Source organism: Pleuronectes platessa, chromosome 9, assembly GCF_947347685.1.
Source record: "Pleuronectes platessa chromosome 9, fPlePla1.1, whole genome shotgun sequence".
In the NCBI taxonomy this organism is placed as follows: Eukaryota; Metazoa; Chordata; class Actinopteri; order Pleuronectiformes; family Pleuronectidae; genus Pleuronectes; species Pleuronectes platessa.
In genome coordinates, this window is record NC_070634.1 from 3,640,104 (window position 1) to 3,665,324 (window position 25,221).

The following is a 25,221-nucleotide window of genomic DNA, read 5'->3' on the forward strand; positions in this document are numbered from 1 at the left end:
CCAACAGTGTCATAAATGGCTTTCTCTACGAGCGTGTCTTTGTCTGTGTATGTCGTTGTGTGTACACATATGATGACTGCCCACTGTGCATCTGCTTGACTGCTCCATTTGATTGCTCCCTCCAGTAGCACTCTGGGAAATGTTAATGGAGGGCAGTTAACGTCCGACACAGTTCACCTCCATCTGTACCCACTGCTGTATTGATGCAGTCTGCTTAATTGCATTTCTGTTTGCCTTTACTCGTTTGTGTTCAGTGCCATGTGCACAAGACCCATGTCTTTGTGACTGAAGAGTGCACTGGTGTGTGGAGCATTTACATGGCTGTGTGAGGATGGTATAAAGCACACAAACAGTATTGCACTTTTGTCCAATGAGTCAGCAACGCCGTAGGTACGCACGTAGTCCACACAAGAAGCCCACACACGTAGTCCGCCCCCTACAGCCCAGGCACGTAGCTCACGCACTTAGCCCACACCAATGTTAGCATTCATAATTTTGCGCATGAATTCCAATATAGTATAAGTGATCGCACACACACCGTTCACACACACACATGCAGCTCACTCTGTTACCTCCCTGACCTGAGAATGGTGTGTACAGTTGTTCCCATCCACAGAAACATTGGGTCAAAGACACACACACTTACACACAAACACACACAACGATTTATGGCCTCCAATGCAGTCAATAAGAACCATGGCCAAGATGAAGGAATTGGGCAACAGCTTGCAGGACAAACGGATGGACACATAAACGTCCACAAATGCACACCCACACACACACACACAGAGAGAGTCGTCCATTAGCTAAGTGTGTCACTAGAGGAGTGAGCAGCTCTCTTTATTAACTTCCTCTTTAATAATACTCTAGCCTCTAATGCATTGTATGAAATGGCCAGTGGATAGGCGTGTACTTGTCATGAAACCACCAGTAAGTACTTGAAGCCTGAGGCCAACAGTGTACACACACATTTGTCGTACACTCACTGCTTTCAATGCTTTCATATATAATGATTTCAGTAAAGTAATAGAAAAACAAAGAGCCTATAGCCAAATTATGAATGGAAAATACAGTGCCAACAATATATCACTTGATATAAAACAAACAAATAAATGACACAATGATACAATTACACATGGTATCCGTCTACCAACTCCGTCTAAACTGAAATATCTCAGCAAATAATTAATTGTATATAACTAATTATTTCTAAGAAATCCCGACTTTTAATAATTCCACAATAAGTAAATTTGAGTTTCCACAAACCTTTGAATTTCATTAGATAATGAACGACATACCTACCAGCCTCTGCTTTACACTGTGCTAGTGACACTGCACTACACTGATGGTAGCATTTGGCTCAAAGTGCTGCTGTGCTGAATATAGCCTCACAGTTTGGCTAGTTTGGCTGTAGAGTCTTGGTTTTAATAACGAGCCTCAGAGTGACCCATCAACATTACTCTTATATTCACTTGAAAACATATTATTCCCTTTTGCTTAATTTGATTGTTGAAAACCGGTGGATAAAAGAATACGCCATTTGGGTAAAGGAAAATTTGTCTCTGCACCACTGATATTCTAGATGACTAAAATCCTCTGAGTAGAGAGCATTGCATTTCCAACATACATTCTAAATGGCCGACCATTCATAAAAGAGTAGGGCCAGCTGACCAATTAGCTGAGCCTTTTGGTAGGTGGAACAAGAGCTAAAATGACAAATATTTATTTTGATAATTACAGCCTGTAAACCTATGCTAGTAGACCCTCAATAACATTTATGGAAATGGCCACAATTTGGGTTCTTTAATAGTGGATTAAGACTGTTTTATGTCTCCTCCTTTCCTTTCACGTTCTCTTTCCCAAATTGCCCTTCTCTTTTCCCTCTATTTATTCTCTTGTCCTGTATCCTTATCTCCAGCCTCCTCTCCTCACTAACCTTTGTTTGCCTAATAACCCCGGCAGTGTCTCCTACCTTGGAAATAAAATCCAGTCTTTCTCAGAGCGACACAAGCTGTGCTTTCACATAAAACAACAGTCAATTAGGCTCGAGCCTCTTCCTGGGCCATAAAACAAGGAGAACAATGAGAACACTGAAAAACATGAAGACACTTTCACTCCACATCTGCTGTCGTTGGAGTTGTTTGACGACCTTGATGAGAACTTTTTAATATATGAATATTTTTTTTAATTTTCATTGTAGTGTCTGCTTGTGCAAATGTCTTCCATATTATCTTATGGTCCCATATTTCACTGCCAAGTTAATTGCAAGTCTGTGTTGTTAAGACTTACAGTGAGGCTGATATTGGCCTCTAAACCCACTTACCAACCATAGACTGTATATATACCAACGGAAGTAGAGGGAACCCACAAAGGGTGTAGCAAGATAAACCTCAGGATTTGTCGGCTTATTACAAGATTTTGGTTTTCTTAAGTCAGTTCCAGATTTCGGGAATGAAAAAAAACAAAAGTATCGATCTTTAACGTAAAAAGAAGTCCTAGTAGGCCTAATGGAATTCTATTAGAACTATTGGCACTGGTTTTGAAAGCTTTAAGTGATATAAGCATGAGCCAAAAGTGTTTGGACCAACTAGCCCCTAATAGTAGTAGTAGGTTAGTGGTGGTAGTTGTTGCAGTACTTGTTAGTGTGACAGAATTCTGCCCCACATCTTTAGGTAACATTGTCACTGCTGTGTGTGTGTGTGTGTGTGTGTTTGTTTGTGTGTGGTTGTGTTTGTGTGTGTACTTTTTCATATATCAGAGCACTCTGATGGACACGGGTATCGTCACTTAGGTAGAAGTATGTGTGTGTGTGTGTATCAGATGGAGCAGCCTTGAGCTGCTCCTCATTGTTCCATCTTTGCTGTTGCCTATGCTTGTACACTCAGATATGTATTTGTATTATAAATTTAGAATTTGGTATTGATTCCACTAATTCAATCAAGTTACATTTACCTTTTAATCAGTTCTAAGTCATGTTGAATGAAAACATTTCAGAAATATTTTTTTTAATTTGCTGGGAAGTATCATTCGAAGTGGAATAACTCTATAGTTCCTGATTTCTCATGTCCTGCTCTTTGCCTTTCTTATTTTGAGAAAGAGAGTATTTCTGCCTCCAGAGGAGCTCAGCCCCAGGGAATATTTTATCCGACTGTAAAAGCCCTCACATGCTGTAGGTTTAAGTGATGGAGAGTAAATATGTACAGTATATTATATGGAATTGCAGTGGAAATTATTGTAATTTCCGTCACTAGTAGGTACATTTCTCTTCAGTATGTTTGAGTAGAGCATACACTCATCTGATGCAGGAAACATAAAAACCACAGACTGTGACCGAGCCCAAATAGTCCATGGAATCTGGAAACTCGGTATGATTTGGTATATGGTTTGGAAGTGTGTCGGCCGCTGACTCTGCGTTTTCCAGTGGCTGGGTTATCTGTGTAGGTTAATAAATGGAGTTAAGCTGAAATGAATGGAGACGAGGTCCGGATTCAGCACACAGGCCTTATCTTCACTGGAGTATGAAGGCAGCTATTAAACAATGCCTACATCATACAATGTACAGGAAAGGACCTTTGGAGATTCAATAGTAAGATTGTACTTTCATTTATAGATAGTCACAGAAACCCACTTACCCACAACTGTGTTTTCTGCTGTTCATTTTAATCCATGATATGTCCGTTTTTTCTGCCCCTATGGATCTGAGAAACACTAAATAAATGCTGGGGTAGCATGTCAAAGGTGTATTGTCGATGTTTTTTTTCATTCATTCCATTTATCCTTCGAGTCTGCATCAGAACAAATGGAGAGAGACTCAGACCATCTTCAAATGTGGCCTCGGGACTTATTGAGGACAAATCTGGGTGCGTTCACACATTTACTTAGCGCTGACCACTAGTGATCTGATCACAAAGGAGTGAAGGTTAAAATAAGATCGGAACAGGTTTTTAGACTCAAGAAACCCCCCAGCTTGAATCTATGCAGGCAATATGTCCCCCAGTTTCTTTGTGGCAAAGTTGTGGAACTGTCAGGACGATTCCCTAATTGCTTCAAAACAGGAACGGAGCACTGATCTCCCTCAACAAAGTCCTGTGTTCTGTGGATCGACCCCAGCCTCCCCAGAACTTGGACTTCCCTTCCTGTGCCACTACACATGACCGCCTCCTTTTTACCCATGAAAAATCCTCTGACTTCCAAAAATGATGACTGTAAAACAACCAATAGCAGCCCTGAAAATAATGCATTGGCCAGTCAGATGAGTCCCTGCTCATGAGAAAGATCAAATAAAAAACTAAGAAATCCTGATCATCTCTTTTACTAATCTCGCTATTTGAAATCACATATTTATACAAATACTTGTTGAACATTGTATTCACGATGACAGGATATCAACATGGAGACACCAATGTATGCCTCCAATAAACTTATTTTGAATCCAAGCTTTAACATAAGGTAGTACATTTGACACGGGCGGCTCCAGCATATAAACAATCAAATAATGTGTCTGCACCAGTTACCTGTTGTAACAAGACATAATGTATTTTTTTAATACATTACATGTTACATTACATGTTGATTGGCTGACGCTTTTGTCCAAAGCGACTTACAATTAGTACACTCAACATTTATGAGGGGCCATTTAGGGGTTCAGCATCTTGCCAACGACACTTCGGCATGAAGATGGGAGAGAGTGGGGTTTGAACCGGCAACCTTCTTGTTGGAGAACCACCATTCTAACCATTAGGCCACACCGCGACATACATTCAATTATAATTTGGACTAAAAGGATAAAGGCACATTTTGCAGTAGGTGAGGATAAGTCAGTCTTCGCTGCACAGATGCCCTCCATTCTGAGTTGGGGGTTCCGGAAAAAAATCATGCTTATAGCCCAAAAGGTCAGACAAGGCCTGATAAGTGCAACAGTGAGTACCATCGAATAGCAGCCTCAAACAATCAGCTAAGCACACTCACAGCACTGTGGCGGAAGTGGTTTCTGATAATTGCTAGACGGTCCTCCCGCTAATGTGATGAATAACCACAGTGTTTCTGGTAAAGGAAGGCTCTCGTATTTTTGAAAGAGGAATCAGCGCCACTTCAAATGAAACTTAAGAGTGACTTTATGAGACATACATTAGGGAGGCAGACAGTGGAGAAGGATGGCGGAGAGGTAGAGAGATATATAGCGAGGGAGGGAGGATGTTCGTGCGTGGCTCATTAACTCTAGATGTAATCAGTGGGAGGGAGTCAGACATTTTGCCATTGACTAATGAGGAGAATGGGTAGTGTGGTGGTGTAGCCGTTCAGCATGTGGACTGACTGAACTAAGCTGTGTGAGGCTTTGATGTTGCCACAGGATGGTAACATATCCATGTATTGATACTCAGGCGTTATAAAGAACACTATGATATGTGGGATTCCTGAATAAGGAACATCAATACATTTTCACAATTTCATATTTATTTTTATTTTGTGTTTGTGTGTGTGTGTGTGTGTGTGTGTGTCTGCATGTATGTCTTTTTTGCCACTCTTCAGTGATGATCTAATGAAAGCAGTGCAACAAAAAACATTTCATTCCTGACTCTTTTTCCATGAATCAAGAGACATGACATGGTTGCATCCTTAACCAAACTCTCCCTCCATTAACATATGTTGGCTGCTCTGCCTCAGCTACTACACTTTTGTATATATTTTCACCAATGTTTATGAGGCTTGTGTCCTATGGGCATCAGTAAATAGTGACAAGGGCACTCAAGGGACTCAGATATCTTTGATATCACCTGCTGTGTTCTCACAAGGGCTGAATCGGATATTCTCTGGAGTTTTAAGGAAGGGAGTGGCAGTAGAAACTTCGAAAAATGCAATTAATCATTGGGATTGCTTGGATAACTTGGTGTGCAAACAATAAATACTACATTATATTATATTATGAATTATTCAGTCAAAATCCAGCAATAGATATCATCACTTTTTCCTCTCCCTATAATTCAAAGCACAACATGCAGTAGATTTAAATAAAACAAATAGTTTATTCCTACAAGTAAATGTTACAGGAACAGTAAATGTACTTTGTATTGAATGTAACAGTGACAGGGCCACATTTATCCTACATTAATGAGCATATGTTGTTCATTTACAAATGTGATTTGTTGTAAATAGATGAATACTGAACATATGGATATCTGACCATGCAGTACAATGGTGACTCTACAGTAGGATTAAACATTTTCACTGTTATGTTTAGACTCTCATAGCATAGCATTTTATAACGTCTGAAAAAGAGGTCACTTTGGCTGCAACTCTGTTTATCCCTGACACTCAAGAAGTATTTTGTGGACTCAAACACTTCACCCACCCCTCTGTCGGCACAGTGGTGAGTGGATAATGAGTGCATTTTTTTGTTTTTGTGTGAATTGTGCCTTTAAGGTCAAGGACATGTGGTCTAATACAGAAAAACAATCCAGTGATACCAGACATATGTTTATTTACATTCAAACAAAATTAATGACTTGTCCTAAACTTAACTAAAGTATTGTAACGGACTGGGTTTATCTTTATGTTTGGTTTTGACGTATGTTCAGTAGAACACTGTTGAAGGAGCATTCTGATATCCTGAGGGTCAGTGAAAGGGTCGGGGTGGGATATGTGACTGTTTGGACCAATAGGGTGGGGTTGTTTGGGGATGTCAGGCTGTCATTGGCTGGTTTTGTTAGGGATCGGGGGCCAACGAGGAAGTTAGGGGTTGTTGAGTAACGGAGTAAGAGCGATAAGTGGACATGTTCGTGTAAATGATAATAAAAGTTACTAAATAACGAAGAAGTTCCGTGTCCTCTGTAAGCGGGGACGCTACGGTATTGTTATTGCAAACTCAAGCCTGTTGTGTGACAGTCATGTGTTTGATCTGTTGTGTGACAGTCATGTGTTTGATCTTTTGTGTGACAATCATGTGTTTGAATTGTCAGACATCCACCTCCTGTTTGTTGCATTTTGACTGGATGTATTCCAGCCAGGAAGAACATTTCCTACAAAACCTTGTGTGCTGTTGCAGCTTTGTTGCATATAAAAGTAGTTATAAGAAGCCAGGGTTGTGTAAATTACAACAGCTTTAGGAAGGGGATTTACCCCGAAAAAGTACTGCACTGAAATATGCAATCTCCAAATGCATATATGGGCATATGCACTGTAATGCAAGTGCCACATGCAGTCCCACCATAGAGAGCAGCCATGTGGGACACATTATGAGCCCACCACGTAGTGTAGTCAAACTGACAGGACACCATGATTTAACCCCACTGGAAGTGGATGGATGCAAACTTACCGTCAAAGTCATCTCTCTCAGGTCTCTGAGAGCTAAAAGCCTCGAGGGACACAGTATAGCATGTTGGCCAGTCAAGTGCTTCTCAATTACTGCCTTTAATTTATATTCCACTGTCGGTCTATATCCATTAGCTGTGACATTTAGCAGAGATGGGAACTTTAAGGCAGATTTTCTACCCGTCACCATAGACGCTGCAGATGTTTAGGTGAAACACTATTTTAACGAGGACATGGTCTAAAGATTAGGATTAAGATTAAGATACATTTATTTGTCCCAAACACATGCACAGACATGCACAGGCACACTCATGCAGTTGTAGGGAAATTGAACCTCTGCTTTTAACCCATCTGGTGCAGGACACACAGAGCAGTGAGCGACCATGTACAGCGCACGGGGAGCAGATGTTGGGGGAGTAAGGTGCCTTGCTCAGGGGCACTAGACAGGGTAGGGAGAATCCTCTTGGATTTTTTGACAGATCAATTCAGGGTCGTCTTTATGTTGTTTCTCTGTGGAGTCGAACCAGAGACGAACCAGAGACCTTTTCTGCCCATAGTCCAAGTTTCTGCCAGTAGTCCACCGCCTCTGTAGCTGATGGCACATTCAAGGTCTGTCCAAATCTGATGTTACTGGTTAAACTTTTTTTAGTGGGTTTACCCGCATTTTAAAAAGCCTTCTATACCACTAATTTTGGTCTAAAGAGGTATAGGGCTCTAACATAAATTTTAACAAAATATATCTTTGACAAACTTCAAGTAGGCCTACTGCAATAATTGCAGACGTAGCAAGGCTCCCAGGAGCTGCTAAATAAATTGAGTTTTAATAAGGGATTAAGTTTCAGGTCCAGAAACATCATTTTTGGACAGAGGGTTTTGATAGTAGAAATTACATGGACATTTTATTTAGTTATTTTCTTCAACTCTGCAGTACAAAGCATACAAAAGAACAACAATGTCACAATATGATCGATATGCGTATGATGAGATAGAATTGGAAAGTGATGAAATACAAAGTAGGGAGGAAAACAAAAACAGAACAGTAAAACATTTTACATCATTTTTATTTGTCATCAGTATTTTGTGGCATTTTTTAAATAGGGCAGTCATGAGTTTGAAAATGAGGTTATAATCAGAAAAAATTAATGAAGTGGCTCATGGGAGCAATAAAATCATAAAGAGAAAAATATAATTTGTCCCAGCTGCGCCCGATGGGTTGCTGGGACACTGGGTTTGGATGTCAGTCACTGTGGAAACACACACACAGACACACACACACTTGAAAATCTATCTTTATGAGGACGCTCATTGAAATTCTCAGCCCCTTAGCCTAACTTTAAACACCACAACTACCTGGCTTTCCTTTCACAATGTCACTTCATAAGTTCTAACGGTCAAACTGGTCCTTACAAAGATAATTAATTTGCTCTCATATACACAAACAACTAGTTTAGGTTTATTCAGGCAGTAAGAGGCTGCAGTGTTTTCCCAGAGGTCTGCTGCGCCCTCCACTCTCTCTCCATCCTCCTGATTTGCCCTAGGGCTGACTTAGCAACATTGACCAAATCCTTTCTATTGGGAGTCTTCCAGAGCAAACATGTACGTGGGTCCCTTCTGACATTGCAATTTTCAAGTACAACAAAGGATTATGATTTGAAAGCACTTCCTTAGTGTGTCCACTTGGAGTGTGCTTATATCCGTATGTGTGTGTTTGCGTGGGGGTTCATTTTGTTCCACTGGTGGTTCGGTGGCAGTCGTCCGCTCATTTTTAATCTCTGTCAGTTTTGCTGCGCAGGCATCGTAGTCCATTTAGTTCTGTGCCATGTCACACACATGAACGCAACACAGGCACACACACACCATATCTCTTCCACTCAGCACTGTACCATTTGGTGAGGGGGTCCCAGAGTGTAGACACAGGGCAGCCAACTGTGTCCTCCGTGTTTGGGCGTCACAGTCACTGAGTTTGTGTACAACTACTGCTCACAAACTGCTGATAGGCCCAACTGACAGGTGACAGGGCATCCACAGACAGCTGCCACTGCTTATCTGCCTGCAGAGAGAAGTTAAATGGCAGTTAATGATTTTTAACCGGAAGGAAAACACCATGCATAGCCTATGCTGGCAGGCATGGAGAACACAATGGACACTCAGGCCAGAGCAACCTGATTTAGAATATGTGATGGATATGTGAAGTAGTTCATTTGAACCTATTCTTAGATGATACATAGGTTGTGGTGATGTGAAACAGCAGAAATTAAATTAAATTGTAATTGAAGGAACAGAGGAAAAGAATGGGTAAAAAACAAACAATGCAAACGAGGGAAGCATACACAATTGCTCTTATACCTAAAAAACAAATTGTCACAAACAAGTTGTGAAACTGATTTTTAGTTGCAATCCATATCAAATGAAAAAGGCCAATCAACCGTATCTTAAAGCAGCATTTTTCTCTTTATATTACTTTATTAAACATAATTACAATTTTAATTCTACCTTCCTTGTTGTGGGGGAGTTATTATTTGTGTGTGTTTGTGTTTCATGGATTAATGATCGATCAAAACAAAGAAACATAGAGGCAGTAGCATGTTTATCTTTTTATCAGATACAGCAATATGAAAAAAAAACTGGCATGTTAGCAATTGTTCATTTTGGCTGTATGAAATCACTCAATAGAGTTGTGTCATGTTGATCTCAATCTTAAAATCATGTAAAAAGTACGGTGGCCCTGAGAGCTCAGTTGACAAAACACAAGCAAAGTAAGAAAACATCTTCATCAATTTCACAACACAACACAACACATTACAGAAACGCGCTGCAAATAGACAAACGCGCAGCAAGTAGAGGAGAAAACACAACGGAAGTGTTTCCAGAGGACAGCTAAAAGTGATGGACACTGCTGCCATAAAAACGTCCAATACAACATACAAATTCAGTTCCACACAGGGTTCGGCCACCAACGGCTCTGGAGCCCATCGCGGCTCTTCAGCCCCTCTGCAGTGGCTGTACAGTTCAGTGGTGTTCATATGTTTAGCGAACGCTGAACTTAACGAATCAGTTTTTATATTATTAACGTGAACGTAACGATGAACGTGAGTGAACGTCACGTAAATTTTTTAAATCATCACCGTATCAGGCCATCATGAAATACCAGGAGCGGGCGAGTGTGTGTGTGTGTGTGTGTGTGTGTGTGTGTGCGTGTGTCCCCCGGCGCCCCGGTCCGATCTAGAGACATGTCGTCTTCTCCTGTTAAACTGAATAAACAGCGCTAACAAGCAAGCCGCTGTCTGTGAGGCAATATATTGTCCATAGTGTGCAGGGGTAGGAAACCTTTAACATCAAAAGAGCGAGTGGGCGGGGTCGGAGCCCCGGGACCCGGGACCTATACAGTCTATGCCCGGGACCGGAGCGCTCGCTACACACACACACACACACACACACACACACTCGCCCGCTCCTGGTATTTCATGATGGCCTGATACGTTGATGATTAAAAAATTAACCTGACGTTCACTCACGTTCATCGTTACGTTCACGTTAATAATATGAAAACTGATTTGTTAAGTTCAGCGTTTGCAAAACATATGAACACCACTGTACTGTACAGCCACTGCAGAGGGGCTGAAGAGCCGCGTTCTGCTCCAGAGCCGTTGGTGGCCGAACCCTGTGTGGAACTGAATTTGTATGGTGTATTGGACGTTTTTGTGGCAGCAGTGTCCATCACTTTAAGCTGTCCTCTGGAAACACTTCTGTTGTGTTTTCTCCTCTACTTGCTGCGCGGTTCTCTATTTGCAGCGCGTTTCTGTAATGTGTTGTGAAATTGATGAAGATGTTTTCTTACTTTGTTTGTGTTTTGTTAAGTTGCTGTTCGTTGAGCTCTCAGGGCCAACGTAAAAAAGCCTGCATAAACTATGCTTCTTCCATGTCAGCAAATGCAACATGGGCCAAACTAGGATGTTCACATCAAACACTCTTTTTCCAAAGATGGTTTCTGCCATTTTAAATAGTTCTAATCAAACTGCTGTTTGTAAGTAAGTTTTGTTTGAATGATTTATTTCATGATATAAAAACATCAAGAAATGCCATGATTGACAGCTGAGACTGGCATTTGATTGGATGAGCATGCGCTCCAGTAGGATCAGGATCACCAGTGCAGTATGGCAGTGCCAGTATCAGTGGGAGGAGGTAGAGACGTGTCATCTATAAAATCGACCGTCTCAGTGCTGCCATCAAGTCAAAGTTTCCCTTCATTTCCTTTTCTTTTTCACTAAATACCTGCAATACTAATTACATTCTCAACAGCCAATTCTGTACTTTGCATTTGGTGAACAAGCATCAGCATGGTGATGTTAACATAAAGCTCACAACACTGCTTAGCGCATGTGTAACCTCACTTTGTGGGGCTAACATGCCTGTAGGAAATGTGATGGCCACCATCAACAAACGTCAGTAGTACTGGGGGGCTGCAGAAGTCTCATTGGCAGACGTCTTTAGTCTTGGACAAGTTAAACCAAAACTAGCCACATGGTTAAATACCACTAGGGATGAGTAAAGGGAAGAAAGCTTTTTGGGATTCAGGTAAACTTAACACTCTTATCTTATTCACATTTGTATCCACCGATTATCAATGTATTTATCGATCTGAGAACTAATTTATCATTATAACATCTTGCCTATTGCTTTGATTGTATACAGCCTTGATTTGAGGTGATTCATCATAAAAGATTGAATGTTATGTAGAACGGGCAACAGATAAGCAGAGTTTCCAATTCACTGTTAATTGTTTGTGTTAAGCGCTGCACGACTGCAAATTACACGAAAACAATCCTATTAAGCTCGGGCCAAATGAAAAACAATTTGTTTGAAATCTCACCTTTAAAATGCTGATAATGACTCTGAAATGATTAATGCTTGCAATTTAGCTGCTGTGCTGAGTAGAGCGGCTCGCTGCCCTACACAGAATGAGAACTGAGGGAGTGAAAAGTAAAATAAATTAAATAATAAAAATAAGATTAAATGAAATGGTTCTCGATTGGAATGGTCCAATGACAAGGGGGGAATGCGCGTCCAAGAGCTGAAAGCAATTAAAGGAATCAGAAGACGTCTCTGTACCCTCTTGAACTCTGATGAAATGTTCTGATTGTTAGAGAAATCACTCTCTAAGAGGCAGATCCATAGCTGCCTGCACTGTAAAGTGGCCTATTGGTTAATTCATTATCCTCAGAGACAGAGGTATTTTTTTTAGGAAATGCTCTTGAGGACATTGTTAAAGATCAAAGGGTAGTATTTCACAGATGATACAAGCTGCTAAATGGCTACCATTGCTGTTTGGATCTGTGGCAGCTCCAGGCTGACAGGTTACAGGTTTCTTTTACACTTGCCAACAGTGTCCCTAGATAGCTGTGACGCAAAGGACATCCTACACAGCAATGTATCTACCTGTCCAACAGTAGTGTTTCAGGCAATTGCAGCTGCAGTAGCTGGACTCCCCGGGGCCTTCCACCCGAATGATTCCTTGAGCAAACAATGGATACAGGCTGATACAATTTTCATTACCCAGCAAAATTTAAGAGACGGACAGTGCTCTGGTTAGATCTGATAGAGAGAGAGGGAACAGGGTATCATAGCAGCCTGAGGAGAAACTTACATAGGAACCATTTAGGCCCAATTAAATATCATTTATATTCTTTTAGAGAGCCAGAAGGCTTTGAACCGCCCTTGCAATCCAAATAGGTTTCACTCTATTTAGCTACAGTCCACTATGATGACCACTGCACTGCAATGATGCAACACTTTCTTTCATATGTTTTAAAATTCAGTGAGAGAATAGGAAAGACCAAGGGTGCTTGGTGCATGCAATGGCTTCTCTTACCTAAAAAAATGAAGAATAAAAAAGGACAGTTTTCTTTTTGGCATTCATATTGCTCACTGTTGTCAGGGATGCTGGAGGTTAGTATCCGTTTAACAAAATTAGAGCACTAAGACAAATTCAAACTTAAATTCTTCTATTGAGCAAACTTGCAAAAGAGAGCGCCTGTAAGGGAAAAAAAGCACAGAGCTGTTTTAAAAGAAATCCTGAATAATAACAATTTAGTCTTCTGTCAAAAATAAATATCACATTTAATTGAATACAAGTTAAATCAAGGATTCTACCATCTGAGAGCTGCGCTAACATAGGTTATTCAATCTATTCTGGAATTCCCAAGGTTTCAGTTAAATGCCAAAATAATAAAAAGTGTTGGATGTAAAACATAATCAAAATTGTCTTTGATTTTGTTAAAGCGAGACAGAAAAGAGAGTATTTAGGCTTTGTGCAGCGATCACAAATGAAGAAAGAACAAACACAAACGTGAAAAAAAAAATCTTTACAAGCCTCCTGCCTCATTTGTATGTTGTGCTCCCTCAGCCCCCATAGTACTGCCATTTCAGAACGTACAGAATTTGGTAATGCCTACAACAGCTTTTAGCCTGATGTGGTCCAGTCTGTGTCTGCCTTCGATATTTTCTTTTCATTCATATTCATTATAGTTTTTTAGTGTATCAATCTAATAATATAAGGTTCATTGAGATGGGATTTAAAGCTACACAAATAAGATTTAATTGAATTACGTTTGGTCACATCATTAGGGCTATTATATAGAATATATATAAAAATAGAGGATTTGTAAGAAAAGCCAGAGTTGCACACTTTAACATTACAGCCAAATCAAATGTAGAATGAATGAAGCATGTGCGCAGTGGCACGACTGGAGAAATGGAAAGTCTGTACAGACCGTCATGGCTCGTGTTGCCTCAAGTGTGAATATGTTTCTTTGAATTTCTAATCCGTTTACTTCTCCAAGGAAAATAGGTTTCAGGCCATAGCCTACATGGAGCCTCCACACTACCAATATGTGGCTTATTTGGAATCAATCATATTATTTGACTGAAACTCAGTGCATGTATGAAATATACATGTGCCAGCCACCTATACTGCTTGCCTCACTTCCCCTCTCACACTGACATTTCTGTTTGGTCGGCTGTGTAGACTGGAGCTTGACCTTTTTGGCAGGACCACCACTGCTGATGGAATGGCTTCGGCTGTCATGGCTCCTATTAACCCGTAGTTCCTGGTTTCACAGGGCCATGGCTCTGTTATGTCAAGATAAAGTAAAAGATCGTTGAAAGCCTTGCACGGGCCCTGCTCTGCTCTCTAATCAAACAAGCATTCATGGTTCTAACAGTGAACTCAAACATGCATTCAGGAGATTAGACGAGAGAGAAAGAAGAACGAAGCGAGGTTACAATAGACGACGTGAATGAGGGCTGTTAGGGAGAAGAGTGAAAGCATCTTGGCCGCAATGCTAATATGCTCAGTGGAGCGTTTCTGAAACGAAGACATGGAGGTAAAAGTCGGTGATATTTTCATTAATTTGTTGTCAGGTAGATCCTCTTCCTGCGGCTGAGCTTGACATGTAAGGTTGTTTTCCTCACATTTCAGATGAATAGCTCAACATTGAACAGCGAGGCTTGACGAGAGGAAGAAACAGACTCTATGTGGGCTCGGAACTGGCGTGAAATAGATGTGCATTAATCTTAACTCTTGCTAAAACCTTGCATTAGCATAAAATCTTATTATTGTAAAGGACCTGAAACGACTGCTCACTAAGAGTTATTGCATGTGTAATGACAATAATCTGGCCTGCACACTGAACCACTTTGAATTACGTCTGCAGGTTAAATCAAGTGAGAGACTTGTTTAGATCTAAGGAAAATGTCAGTGGTTTTGATTTCTTAATCCATCAAGAAACTCAAAGTACTGGACACCTCTGTTGTTCCATCAAACGGTCCGGTACTGTGCACTGTGGAGAGGTATGAGTGTGCATGTCGTGTAACTTGTTCCAAACACTGCAGGAGTTCTCAAGGTGGATGGAGATCACACCTTTTGAAAAGCTTTGCTGATAACTTTGTGATCCTGTTCCAATCTGGTATTAACATCCTTTCTGCGTGAGCTGATGACAAGTGGTCCGCTATAGGTGCATGTGTGAACCGGTCAAATGCGTCCTGGATGCTTCGCATAGACTTGAGTGAATGCAAATGCTTCCTGGGCCACATGTGAAAGACTGCTTACTCAGATGACGTCCTCTGACCTGCTATTGTTTTATGATGAATCAAACATATTTTTGTATTTCTCAGTGAGCATTCGTTGATTTTTTTTGTGGCCACCCCAACAGTATCAACACTGATCACCACATAATAACACAATTTCTCAAATTATTCAAATCTTTCTTCACAGAACAGCTGTACAGAATAACGAGAATTTTGCCCATGATACGATGTACGATCGATAATGACAACATTTCTGTGACATACAATAAATGTATCTTTTTGACGCCTAGCATTATAAGTTATAATCTGGATAGTAAAATAGAGATCATGTCTGTGTTTATAAACGTCTTTCCAGCCAATCATGCTTGTCATGATGAATGTGACGGGACTCTCGAGCACGACAACTCACTGCTCACTCCTTTCTCTCTATCGCTCTCTTTCTTGCTCGCTCGCACCGACACACTCACACTGACACAAACATGGTGACATCTGACACATCTGTAAACTCAGATAATGTATAAACCTAGATATATAAATAAAGCAGAATGTTTATTTGCATATAGAGCAGGAGAGTGATCACAAGTGGTCACCGGAGACACATCCAGGACCGATTTTCGGTGTGAACACACATACTTATCATTGTGCACTTGTGATCAGATCTCTCAGGACGGATTTTCATACCAGACCTGCTGGACCCTAGAGGGACAGTGATGGAGATCCTACATCTAATCAATTATCAGTGTCTGACAGTTTTTGTATTGTTTACATTAATGTTACCTGGTGCAACAAGGCTTTCACATTAAAATAAGAAATGATGGAGAATTATTAATATTAAAAGATTGCAATTTAAATATATGTTTTCAATAATGCTGGAAAGTGACATAAGGAAAACAATGGTCATTACGGACTCTAAAATATACTTAATTTCTATTCAAAGTAGATTGAGACATTCAGTCCAACATAAAGGTAATTTTGATTAAGTAAAATGTTCTAATACTAACATAATCAGGACCTGTTCATTTACGTGGCATGAATCTGTTGATACTGAATAAATCAGTTGACAGACATGTTGTACCCCTCTTAAATTTATCACATTTTCAGGACAGTATCCACTTGTCCGGAAAACAGCTGTGTTAAAACAAAAAGTTATGATTATGTGTAGATTATGGTCTAAATCAGGAAAGTATATCTAGTCACTTAAGACTTAACATGTTTCTGTAAATATGGAATTCATTATCTGACCTTAACAGGGGTGCTTTTGTGACTTCAACATAGTAAAATCATAATTCTTTACAGAGACATGGTAATAATTCACAAATTAGACATTTAAAAGACAATAAAAAGGAATTTGATATGCTTTATAGAGGCAACAAATCGTTTAAATGATTGAATATAAAAACAATACGAAGTCATATGAACTGCATTCAAAAGACAATAAAAACCAGAGTAAAAACAACAAAATAAGTAGCCTGATTTAACTGACAGGTTTACTAGACCTCACTTAAGCCTGCTCTCAAGTTGAGGAGCAAAAAAGTGCTTAGTTTTGACTGTGAACACTGAGTAAATCTGTCCAAGATAACCTGAGGGGTCTGGACTGTTTGTAGAATACAAATACATCAGAGATGTATGGGCCTGAGACCATTTAGTGCTTTAAAGACAAGTAATAGGATGTTGAAGCCTATTCTTCGACACACAGGAAGCCAGTGCAGTGATTTAAGGACTGCTGTGTAATGTGCTCTACTTTGTTAGTGTTACTGAGGACTGTGGATGAGCTGCAGCTGTCTGGTTGATATTTTTACTAAGACCTGTGAGAGACCATTGAAATAGTCTAACCAACTGAAAATACACACATGAACAAGTTTTTCTATACCTTGTTTATTTGTAAGCTTTTAGTAGAATTATTTTGATTTTTGAACTGTGAATTGTCTTTATGTGGACAATGTCCCCCAACGTTTCTGGCTTGGTTTTCTGGCCTGTGTTAAGGTAAGGGATACATTTTTGTTTTTGTTCTGTAATACAATAAACAGTAAGTCAGTTGTACATGTGCCCATTCCGTAGCTATCTAATAAAATAGACCAAAATAATGCTCTTAGCATAATCCACCCAGCGATAGCAAGTTGAAAACTGCTGTCTGTATGGTTACTTCAATTTGCCACTATGCTGTTAATACCAGGCAGCATTTGTTATGGCATGACAGGCTTTGAATTCAAGCTTAAATTAGTGGAAAGCAGAATATTGACAATAATTGACAAGTTTCCAGCCCACAGTTCCCACCAACTCAGAAAGAAAAAAGTCAAATCACTGGCTTTAATTGCAAACTTAATTTGGTCTGAGGGCTTTTAAGTGTTTTCCTCTGTCTATTTCGCTGCTCACTAATTGGCAAGATTCACCTCCACTCATTAGCATGCGCGTACACCTTTGCACAACATAATTGAAGCACCCAAATTAGTGTTTTCCTGAATATGTACTTCACAGGAGTTTCAAATGGTTTTGTAATAGCAAATAAAGCAAGGTTATTGTGTAATCCGGTCATTTCGGGTTAGAAAAATAATCGTTGACCCTGACCTGATACAGTCTCAATATTAGCAGCATATTAACTAGTGGGACAACAAAATTATTTTCTTTATAATTGTAATTCTTCTTTTATCAAATGGGGAGATATGTGTGTTGTTCCAGTCCTGCTATTCTCCTTATTTATCCTCGTATTTTCCCTGGACACAAAAGTCTGATTTAACTTTCTATTGTGTTTATCCTCTGTGGTATTTCCCCTGTTTTGTTACAAGATTATAGCTCATTATTTAGCCAAGGCTTTAAATGTAAAGGGAGGATAAGGACCTTGGTGAAATCATGTTTATTCCTTCCTCGTTCCCGATTGGTCTGTGATGGGTGTGTTCCTTCCTTTGCCTCAACTGACTACTCCACCCTCCATACGTCTCCCACCAAAAAACTTTCATCTTTGTCTTCCATGGATCCTTCATTTACATTTCTTTCTATCCCTCATCTCTGCCATCAGCACCATAATGTCTTATTTTTTCCCAACACCCCCCTTCTCCTGCTGGGGATATGCACGAGTCAATGTTCACATGGTTGACTGTTCTCAAAGTGAACATTCAGGTATTTATGTGGTGCCTCAGTGACAGACACTAAAGCACTACTCCCTGTGCAAATGGTTAGCAGAAAGGCAGATATGTTAATCTAAATTACCTTTTGATTTTGTTGTGTTGAGGTCATGGTTACTTACACTCAACCAGACTGTGCTGGGCCTTCTGAGATGTTACAGGAACGCTTTGATGAAGATGTATCTGTTACTGAAAGACAGTGGCAGAGCAGCGGGGTGTAACACATCGGAGCTTATAACCATGTGAGTGATCTCACCGCAATGAGTTATATTACATGATTTGTTTTAACTACATCATAATTGTTTCCTTAAACTTACCAAGTGTTTTATTATCATTGTTACTTTCCCTTTATCCCAACTTTTTGTTATCTCTACTTGGTGATCATAACAAAGCTCTGGTAGCCTTTTTGTTTTCGTAAACACACACGTTGTAAACCTACTTTCTTGTATACCTGCAATTTGCTGTATTTATCTGCACTTTTCTCCCAAACCTTTCTCCTTCTAATGCACTCGCTCAAAAGGCTTTTTTGTTCTTTCATTCACCTTCTCCATGTATCCAGTTTTGCTGCTTGTCTGGCTCACTGTTGCACCAGGATAAGCCAAGCAGACACCCTTCTCTTTAGCCATGTCAGCTCAAGTCAGACTGGGTATATAATTCACCCAGCATGCTCTGGATTTGCTAGTGGAACAGTGTACAGTGTACAGTGTTCAGAAGAGTACTTTAACAGAATACCTCTGAAGGTTCCAGTAGGCAACCAAATTGACCGAACCAATCCAATTGGCTCCTTTTTGAATGAAGGGGCAGCAGAACTACTGCAAGCATCGTGCTGGTCTGAGCAGTGTCTGCTATCCTCTTTCTCTACAACACAGTCCTCTAAATACATCAAGTATTAAAGAGACTCTTTAATCACATTAATCTGTTCTCTCAGAAATTTACCACCAGTGACCATAAATATGGGTTGGGATGTAGCTCCAGAACTCACCCGACATGCTTGACTCCCTCAGGCGGGTAACGCGCCTACATTATGGCTTATAGTCTACCACAAGCATTTGCACGTCAGTCTCCTGCGCCATCTTACCCTTATGAATAAGAGAGGGCGCAAGATGCTTGATCTTCTCAGAGGGCAGCAACATTCTCTGAACTTAAAAGGAACAAACTTCAAATGTTCACAAGAGTACCATGGTGTCACCTAATGTTGTCTTGAATTCTTCTTACACAACAACCAGTTCAATGTTTATTATTTAGCTGCTTCTGAGCTCACTCCTTTACTATGCTGTTCCTTTTCTGTCAGTATCCATCGCCTAATTCTACACCACACCTTCTCTCAAACCATTCGCACATCCATTCCCCTTTAGACAGTCAATTCTCTAGTGTCCATCCTTCATGTGCCTCATTCATTTTCCATTCCTCCTCATAAGACTCCCTTGTTCCCAGTAATCCCATCTCATCTCCGCCATATTCAAGTCTCTCTTTTTTCTACCCTTCCTTCATCATTTTCCCTTTTTCTTGTCATTCAGTCTCTTCCTCTCTTGAAGTCTTCTCATCTTCAACTTGCAGCACACTACAATCACCTCCTCCACATCCCATGCTATTCTCCCGCTACCTTTTCTTCCTATTCTCGTATCTCTCCCTTCTTTCTTTTTTTAACCAGCAGGGTATGAAGCGTTGTCCTGTGGCAGAGAGGATGATTCATGATTGACTGGCAAGGGAGAAGGAGACATATTAATCAAGAGGCGGCCGTAGAGCTCTGCCATAATGCAAATGGAGTGTTAATTGAGTGCTTGATGGGTTTGAATAATGGCTTGGGCTTTTCACTTCAATCAATGCACATCACAACAATAGGCTGACAGCGCGCTTTCACAATGTAGGATAAAACCCATAATGCTGTAACGCTTTATTCCATTTTCTTTGTTTCACAATAACACCGGAGGTTGGCTGTTTATGCCTGCATATTAGGACGGAGACAATAATTGAGAGAAATCCCAGGTTATTGAATAGATTTGGGATTATTCTCTGCATCTGTTTTGACAGGCAAGTCTGAAATGAGACCCGAAAATGAATGCAGTTGAAATAGAATGGCCTGACGACACAGTGTTTGTTCAGCTTGAGGCTAAATAAAGAGAAATGAGATGCCACAAGCATCTGAGAAAACCCTGGCAGACTTCTGGATTGCATGGGCTTCCATTGGTCATGAAAATGAGGATTTTTGTATTGCAACCCCACAAATATTTGTATGTCAATGGTTTGCAATGGTGTGCATTATAAGAGGTGTATTAAATATTGATGTACACGGATTGTATTAAAATTACCCAACTCTAGCTAGCTCCTTTAAGCTGGTTTCCGGCTACAACAGGCTGCTTTTTTTATCGTTAAAACACTGATGAACTCACTATGCTATACCTGCCCAGCAACAAATGCAGGAAACAATAATAAGATATTAAATTGTCAACATAGTAAGACAAAGCTACAGATGTGTTTTTTCCTCAGGATGTGTTGGAGACTTAGACTTAAAAGCATTATTAGCTGATAATCATTTTTTTTTTCATATTCAGTCGCCGTTGACAGCCTACACATAACGTATGAAGGACAGAACATATGATAGAGAAGATGAATCATTTCCAGGCATCAAATGTCTAACATGACCTAAAACATAAAATTACCTGAGTTGTTATTTGATGCTGTCATTATTCTTCAACACTAGGATTTCTATACAATAGCATTCTGACTCTGGCTGCCCCAGAGTTGCTACAGAATCAACTGAAACTCCTTAAAGATAAAGTCAACTGCAACATCTCCCCTTTGCTTTTCAAAATCACACTTTTCTATCTCATGCTCCCTAGCTGCTGATGGATGAACTATAAGCTACTGAATTATGCTGAATAAGCTACTGGCTTTTGAGTTTGACAGTGATGATGAAGTGGGAATGATCCCAAACACACCAAATCCCAGTCCCAAAACACACACACACAGAGATATGAATGAATACATGTAAACACCCACTTCAATCCAGCACAACATCTGGTGTGTCTTTACTCCTCATCCCCACTCCCGTCTCCACCCCATCCCCCACAGGAGACTAATAGACTCATTAGTTGTCTATCCAATAGAAAACAGAATGCAGAAGCTAACTGGGCACTGGTAATGCTATCCAGCCCTAGCCTTAATTACAAAGCATCAGGCTGCTAAATGAGCTCTGCTGAGGGACCCCGTGGGGAAAACATTTCAGCAAACATAGGATCTCGACAGTCGCAGAGAGGTGCTTCATCGCCATTACACTGGAATTCACAGGATTAAGACAAGCTCAGTGGTGAGGACAAGGTCTTAAAGGCACGACGACTGCTACTAACTGTTTTCTAAAACCACTTTCTGTAACATAATTGAAAGATAATGTGGGAAAATAATATATTGGGTATAATCATCATGAAGAACATATATACTGGATTTTAAATATATATATCAAATTCCTGGTTCCAGAATGCTTGTATAATAAAATCCCACAGCAGAATGCCACCTTGTTTAGTTCATGGTCTTCCGAATGGATCTCTGTAAAAAATGAATTCCCCCCTCCCAAAAAACCAACAAACAAATATAGTAGCAAGAGGTGAATGCAGCATGGTAAAACAATAAAAGAGAGACATATATTGCTTAAATTGGAGGTTCCATTAATCGTGTCTATGTTTTCTACGACCTTCTCTAATTAGTTTAAGTCTTCTTTGAAAGATCTTAAGTTAGACGACTTATCATACTGACTGAACAATGGAAAGACATTAACCAAAACCACTAATCTTTTGCAAATGCCAACTTCTGCTGATTGTTCGCACCCCAGCTCCACCTCTTTGTTTACAAACCATGTCATTAAATCCACCTTGTGTGAGCGCACAGTGATATCCTCATCAGGCTAATGAGGAAAACAATCTCTTGCTGTGTCCAGCAGTTGATAGTTTTGTTTGGATGGGGCTGAGCATAACGTCTCACACTGTCAGTAGATACTGTATGAACTGAAACCATGTTAGTGCATAGGGAAGCGAGACTTGGATCTTCCTTGCAAACATGAACACGTGGAGTTGTCCCTAGGTCAAGATGGAAACATGTGTCAAGTGCATGGCTGTTGACACATCTGACTGTATCATAATTACTTTATTATCAAGCTATCTGCTCCAGAGGCAAGTCCTCAGATCCACTGATTGAAACACTGCTGGGCTGACACTGCATTTTCCACTTCACTAACCCCCTCTCCCTGGCTTACCATGGCATTTTCTCAAAAATAAAAGAATAAATGACACATATTTAACAGAATTAAATTAGGAAATTAATAATCAGATGTCCATCAAACACTAATCGCATTCATTAACCCCCCCAAAAATGGGATGTTAAATTTCATCATGCTCTGACAATGTCAATACCTCATATTCAAATGAAGGCCGATGGTTGGGTTAGAGGATTGAGATAAACTGCAGTCTTATAATAGGCTAAATATCTATGGTCAAACATTCAAAGACAGAAACCTTTAAATTGACTTGTTACAAAAGCTTAAGTGGTTTGACACTTCATTTTAATGCCAGGTTAAGTACATAATTAGAATACTTACCTTGCAACCCTAATTGTTTCCAAAATCGGAAAAGCTGTGTGATGTCTTAAGAATGGAGACTTAAGTAAACCTCTAAACACATCTGGGCCTAGAACAGCACTTTATATAAGAATGCAAGTTGGTATGAATACCAATGCACTGTTGTACCAGTGAGACAGTGAAATGGAATTCAGTAGGACCAGTTTGATTAATGAATTCGTCCAAGCTGAAAGATCTCTTGAACAGCGAAACAGTGCAACGTTGTTTATATTGCCATGAGATGGGATTTTACAACCGGTTAAACTATTCCTTCATCACATCAGCAATCATTATTCCTCTTTCTTGCCAATCCTTAGGTCAATAGTATAATTACCAGTTCATATTACAAAGAGATTTCAAGTTCAACCTTTCTTTTGCTGCAGCCCGCTGATTCATCACAGTTGTGTCATTGAAATAAATAGCTACAGTTCCATCATCAGTCTGAAAATAGACTTTAAAGTGCTACACTGTTTTCTCTGCACCTGGATGTTTCTTGCTGGGTGATGGACATTTGCTAAAGGCTTCGGCAATTAAGGTTTTGCCGTGTTTTCCAACACTTTAGACCAGGGGTCTTCAACGTTTTCCAGGCCAAGGCCCCCAAACTGGTTGAGAGATGGAGCAGGGACCCCCTACTATATATATTATATAAAATTGTGTTTAACATTAAATTGAGCCTAGTGCCATATATAAACATAGCTACCCTGTTATTGTGCATTTAATTCTAAGCAATGCAAATATTACACGGGTTCACATATTCATGTTTTTAATTTAAAATGCAAGTTACAGGGTGGCCATGCCACTGCCATTTATAAACATACATCTTGCATACAACACTGAGCTATTAAAGTAATTCACAGATTCATGTTTTTATTTTAAACATGCATGTAGGAGAGACAGTGAATCCTCAAGCCATCTATGGATGCCACACATACTCCCACATTAGTGAGATGTCGGACCCTGATGGGTAGCACCCAACTTATCTAACCTTGGACGGATGGAGGCTGTCAGGCAGAGGGTCAAATCAGCCTCTCAATATGTTGGATGCATGTTAATGTGTATTTAAAGGCATTACAATTTGTGGAAAAACAAATTGGTTTGAAAATAAATCAAAAATTATAAAAAATATATAAAAAATTGTCTCATCAACCAAACATTTCTCGACCCCCCTGCAGTACCGCCGCGGCCCCCCTAGGGGTCGCGGACCCCCTGTTGAAGACCTCTGCTTTAGACAGAACACAGAGAGGCATGATAAAAGTTCAAAATAGTGTTTAGTATTAAGTCCAATGATGAATGTACAGAGCTAAATTATAATGCTCACTCGAGCAAGGGTTTCATTAGCAAACCAGGATTTGCAGGTCAGACTTTGTCCAATTTTACAGTGTTGCTGAGAGACTGGTTGAACATGGTCGGTCAATGTGGTTTATGAAGGTGATACTGTGCAGAGACAGACAGAGTTAGGGTTTCAGATGAGGCCAGGACAAAATTAAAAAAAAGCTTTCCAAAAGGTCAAGATCGGACAAGAGCTGGTCGAGGCGTAAATACCACAGGATTTGAGCTGTCCCTTTTTAACTGCAGCATGAGATAGCTGATTGATGAATGACCTGTAGGTGGTTGAATGAGTTGGCAGGAGTTGCAGGGAACCAGAGGTCACCACCAGCGAGCAGCACAGCTAGACCATCCAAGGGCGATCCAAAATGTCAAATAATCACTGATTTTAACAGTTGTGTTTATGAAAAGATAGGTTAAGTCACCTGTTGGTAAGTGCTAGTTCTTTAAGGCTAACTAGATGCCCAAGGCGCTGATTCGGTGGGTGCACCGAGGCTGGAGCACCCACAGGGAAGGCCAAGCACCCACATGTGCCGGCACACTAATCCAATCAGAAAATGTTGTGGTTGTTTGAGCCTATTGGTTAAGGTCGTGGTAGGCTTTGGTTTTATGTGTCTTAAATTATGGGCTTGCAGGTCAGTCACTCAACTGTTAAGAGTCACACATTTGTGTATCAGAAACTATAACGGGTTGGACGTTGCTGTTCATAGCATCTCAAATGGGACTTTATTTTTCACAATAGTTTGCAATTCAGCATCACATGATGTTTGCCTGTTT

At 40.2% G+C, this 25,221-nt stretch overlaps 1 protein-coding gene across 2 annotated transcripts in view; it reads left to right on the forward strand.

Moving 5' to 3' along the window:
- Window positions 1-25,221, forward strand: part of LOC128448298 (inactive N-acetylated-alpha-linked acidic dipeptidase-like protein 2) — a 447,438-nt gene that overhangs the window by 63,756 nt on the left and 358,461 nt on the right. The window lies entirely within an intron of this gene.